This window comes from Urocitellus parryii, chromosome 11 (genome assembly GCF_045843805.1).
Source record: "Urocitellus parryii isolate mUroPar1 chromosome 11, mUroPar1.hap1, whole genome shotgun sequence".
In the NCBI taxonomy this organism is placed as follows: Eukaryota; Metazoa; Chordata; class Mammalia; order Rodentia; family Sciuridae; genus Urocitellus; species Urocitellus parryii.
The window spans coordinates 123548810-123553332 of NC_135541.1; the positions used below are offsets into that span (position 1 = coordinate 123548810).

At 42.3% G+C, this 4523-nt stretch overlaps 1 non-coding gene across 1 annotated transcript; it reads left to right on the forward strand.

Annotated features, from left to right (window-relative positions):
- Positions 1-2650: 2650 nt before the first annotated feature.
- Trnav-cac (transfer RNA valine (anticodon CAC)) lies at positions 2651-2729 on the forward strand. The gene has a single exon. It is a non-coding gene; the product is annotated as a tRNA-Val (tRNA).
- The last annotated feature ends 1794 nt before the right edge of the window (positions 2730-4523 follow it).

Sequence of the window (4523 nt, forward strand, 5' to 3'; positions counted from 1 at the left end):
TCCTTTGTCCATTGTATTTTTCTGTGTTTATTTTTTTTTTACCAGATCTATTCATATAAGAGATAAGTTAATTCTTTACTGGATATGGGTTCTATTTTTCTCAGTTGTCAACTTTCCTTTGCACTTGACATACGGTATGTTTTGACATACAAATTTAATTTTTATTATAATTCATTTTTATGGCAATGGGGATTGAACCTGGGGGCCCTCCACCACTGAGACACATCCCAATCTTTTAATTTTTTTTTTTTTAATTTTGAGACAGTGTCTCACTAAGTTGCCCAGGATGGCCTTGAACTTGCAATCCTCCTGTTTCAGTTTCCCAAGTAGCGGGGATTATAGTTGTATACTGCTGTGTCCAACATTCAAATCTTTATTACAATTTTTTTTTGAATTCTTAAAATACCTTTCTGACTTAACAATTAAGAAACAATTTCTTATATTTTCTATTAGTTTTAGACTATCATTTTATCCTTTATAATTTACAGAAAGATTTTAGGGAGAGTTAAATGTAAACTCATTAATGTGCCCACTCATGGCTTGTTAGAAGGAGGAAAGTGAGAGAGCGCAGTGGAAAGTCAATTCAGCCTGGAGTTTTCTCCCTCAGCTTCTCAGCACTGCTCCTTATTGTTACCTGAGTAGATAAGAGAATAACGATAAAAGAGACAAATTGTTAGGTGGATAGGTGGCTCAGAAAGTTTTGGATAGACACAAACGTTTACTGAATGGTCTCAAAACTATCAATGGCTAACATCCAAGCCTCAGGATCAGGCCCAGTGATGCTGCGACATACTGCTGATTTAGCCCCTAAGTCCATGCTGCCCTGTCTCAAGACAGAGACCAGAGACGTGGGACAGATGACCTCTTCTCCCCATCATTTAGCAATTGGGAACAGGGCTCCTGTGTGAGCCAAGACCAGGATATCCTGGTCATGTCCTCATCCCCATAACTAAGCCTATGAGAAAAACCTGAGCAAACATGTTTCACAAGTGAGACGGTGGTAGACCTCCGCAGGGTGATGTGGCCAACGTACATCACTGTGTTGCCCTCAGTGTGGTCTCCTGTGAAGATAACCTAAACCATTGTAGAATGGTATAAAGTCATGTCAATGCCAATGATAAAACACTTCAAACTCTATTAACCACCCATCGACACTTAACTTTTGCCTAGTTGCTGATGAAAAATAAGGCTAGAATTGTGCTGTCAACACATTTATCAAAATATTGTTTGCAGGCTATCTCACATAAACAGTATCTATATCTATATCTGCATTTATATCTATATCTATTAATACCCATGTCCAAGTCTAGCATACATTTACATCCCTATCTAAGCACACACATGCATATATATGATCAATTAAATGCAATACTCTAAAATACCCCAAATTTATGAGCACATACATTTCACCAGATATCCTTCCTCCATGTCCATTGTAACCTGGATGTGGGTGTATTCAACCAATCTGGAACTCATCCCATGCTCTGGCAAATTATTGAGGATACTTCCTGAAGGGAGAACTTTTTTCACATCATTAATGCTAGGTCTCATTTGCTTTCATCTAATTAATTTTCCTATATTTTAAATGTTGCCCTCCAGACATGGGAAAACACACACACACACACACACACACACATACAACAGGGTAAAAAAAAAACCCTCATTCCCTCTTAATTACCAATAGACAAGTACTTCTATTAGAGTCATACCTGTTGCCGCAGTCTGGGCACAAAATCACGAGCCACTCAAGCAGGAACAAACTTTATTTTTGAAACTCCCCGCCAATGCCCCATTCGCTCCCGGGAAAAATGCCGACCGACCGACATACGCAGCGTCCTCCTGGACACTCCAACAGGAAGTCCCTCCTCCTGAATTCCCACCTACCACACTTCCCCAACCAATGGGAACTCTCCAGGAGTCCCGTAGCAGGCCAAGGTGGACAGCAGGGGTCTAATATCCATATGAATGCAGATCTTAACATAATCATATCATCTCAATGGCTTGCTGGCCTCACCTTTCAACCAAAAATGCCATGCATCATACTACTTGGCTATGGCTCTTAGCACCTGTCACAGGACCTGACCAGGTATTTCCCCTCTGTGATCCTGTTGTCCCTCACAGCAGTCTGGACACTAACCTTCTTCATCTATATTATAACATTCTCGAACCTGAGAACGAGCAATGTGATTTCCACAGCTAGTAAGTAGCAGAACCAGGCGTGTCTGAGTTCTGCTCCAGGATGCTGTAGACACACATGGGTGCACACACACATGCACACCTATACACAGGGTCCAGTGGGATGGCCAGGGACACTCCCTGAGGGCAGGGACACACCAGGGAAGTTTAGAGGCTTTTAACTAAAATTCAAAGAACATCAAGAAAATAAGAAAAAAATGGCTTTGGAGGCCTGGCTCCAAGAAGAGGTTCTGAGGGTTGGTCCTGGGAACTGTTCTGAATCTGTGTGTCATCTGTGCTCATAGGACCTGCGCAGCTGACGAGAGGCAGGGCTGCCTGTCCACGTGCTGCCTTGCTCTCTGGGGACAAGAGCCCAAACCAGAATAAAAGAGGTTCGATGATTCTGTTCCTATGTCAAAATCAGGAAAAAAACTTTCCCATCCCCATAAATGATGAATCCTAAGTCATTAGTAGGGGGCTGGGGATATGGCTCAGTTGGAAGAGTTTGTGCCTCACATGCACAAGGCCCTGGGTTCAATCCCCAGCACTGCCCGCCTCCCCCCCGCAAAAAAAAGAAAAGAAAAAAAAGAAAGAGAGAAAGAAAGAAAAAGAAAAACTAAGTCATTAGTAAAGTCTTGTTTAGGTCTGTGTGCTCCTTAAGGGAAAAATTCCAAAACCCTTCTATGTAATATGGCCCTCAGCTCCACCTCTGCTGTAAGCATTTGCCACCCACACTCACTGAAGTGTTCTGAGCTGAATTGCATCATTTTCTGAGCTTGAATAATGTCTGTTCCTGCCACAGCGTCCTGGCCCTTGCCTGCCAGGACAACGCCACTCAATTCCGTCATTTTTATGGGTTATTCAGTTCCTCGTGTGACCTGGCACTCCAACGAGAGTACAGTGAATTCCTTGACATCCTGGCTTGGGGTTTATACTGGACCTCCACTAGTCCAACAGAGGACTATACACACAATAGATAAATTTGAAACCTATTGCTTGCCTGAGCATCGACTTTACAGTTTATAAATAGCTGTACTTTAAATCAGGTCACACTCATAGGAAACTACACTCTGAGATAGACCAGCAAAGTATGTGTGGACATGTCACCTTGACAGATCTGCCACTGTCACATGATGTTCTTTCTCCTGCTCATGTTGTTCCCAAGGCTTTAGGAATGGGGAAGTGGTCAGGATATTGATCCCTTGCTTTTCACAACAGCAGGTCCTCTCAGAAGCTCATCTCCTGGTTTCTAGGATGATGGCGTGAGATGCCACCTGGTCCATGCCTCTGTTTCCACTCAGGGCCACGCCCAGGTCCTCACCTGACCTTACCTGGACCCAGGTGAAGAGTCACAGCTTACTCATATGAGGGAGATTAGAATGAAGTCTTGACTTGGGATTTACTGGCTTAGATGTCCAGTTAATATCAACGTCTTGTCTAGCAAATTATTGACTTTCTGAGGATTTCCATTTGTCAAAGTGTCTCTTTTATGTGGTCAAACATTCACCATCTCATAGGATGTGAGAAAACGCGGCTGAGACAGCATCAGAAGAGAGTCAAACTGAGTATTCGTCCTCTCTATGTGCTCCATGGCCATTACCAAACAAATTGGTGATCTTTGGGGGTTTTTCTTCCATCTTCTCAAACTCTTTTAACAATTATGATGAAAGGATTCTATATCTCCTTGACAAAAATCAAATAACACAACTTCTAAGTGGGCAAAGGACTTGAATAGATGTTTCTCCAAAGGCATACAAATGGCCAACAGGTATATAAAAAGTGCTCCACATCAGTGACCATCAGGAAAAATGCAGATGGAAGCCCAACAGGACATCACCTCACGCCTGTTACAATGTCTGTTATACAGAAGATGAAGGGTGACCAGAGGAGACAGGAAAGGACAAAAGGGATCCTTGCCTACTGTTGCTGGGAATGTAAATTGGCGTAATCAGTCTGAGAAACAATAGGAAGGATTGTAACAGATTAAAAATAGAACTACCTCAGATCCAATAAAGGATCTCGTGGGTATAAAACCAAGGGGAAAGGAGTGAGTGTTTTGAAGACCATGTACTCCCAAGTTCATTCATACCAGCCCCTGTGTTGACACAACCTCAGTGTCTGTCAATAGATGGGTGGATAAACAAAATGGGATCTCTGTGTGTGTGTGTGTGTGAGTGTGTGTGTGTGTGTGTGTGTGTGTGTGCTGAAATATCAGCTTTAGAAAAATAAAAAGAAAGTCCTGCCATACATGACTCAAATAAGCTTAAAGAATATTATGTTGATTGAAATTTGACAAAGAAAGACACACTTTGTGATCTCAATTATATGGGGAAATCTAAAAATGTGGG